General features: G+C 58.4%; 1 protein-coding gene across 4 annotated transcripts in view; it reads right to left on the bottom strand.

The window, feature by feature from the left end:
* The window catches only part of COL18A1 (collagen type XVIII alpha 1 chain), a 177,921-nt gene that overhangs the window by 17,449 nt on the left and 160,263 nt on the right, over positions 1-209 (bottom strand). The gene's annotated exons all lie outside the window — the stretch shown is intronic.

The raw sequence follows: 209 nt of genomic DNA, 5'->3' as shown, positions 1-209 counted from the left end.
AGGTCCCTTCCGACCCTAGAAACTATGGAACTATGAAACAATATGCCCCGGCCCCAGGGCCCCATTCACCCCAGCCCCTGCTCCCCTAACCATGGGGGCCTCGATCTGCCCCCTCCTGCCCCTTCCCCTCCACTTACTAGCTGGATGATGTCTGCATGTCTATGTCTCTGCATCTGTGTGTATCTGTCTGCCTGCCCCTCACTCCCAAG

The sequence above is a fragment of the Gavialis gangeticus genome, unplaced genomic scaffold (assembly GCF_001723915.1).
Source record: "Gavialis gangeticus isolate Ggan-Ray unplaced genomic scaffold, GavGan_comp1, whole genome shotgun sequence".
NCBI classification, from domain to species: Eukaryota; Metazoa; Chordata; order Crocodylia; family Gavialidae; genus Gavialis; species Gavialis gangeticus.
Note: the sequence above shows the minus strand (reverse complement) of the source record. Positions and strands in the feature narration are given on the sequence as shown.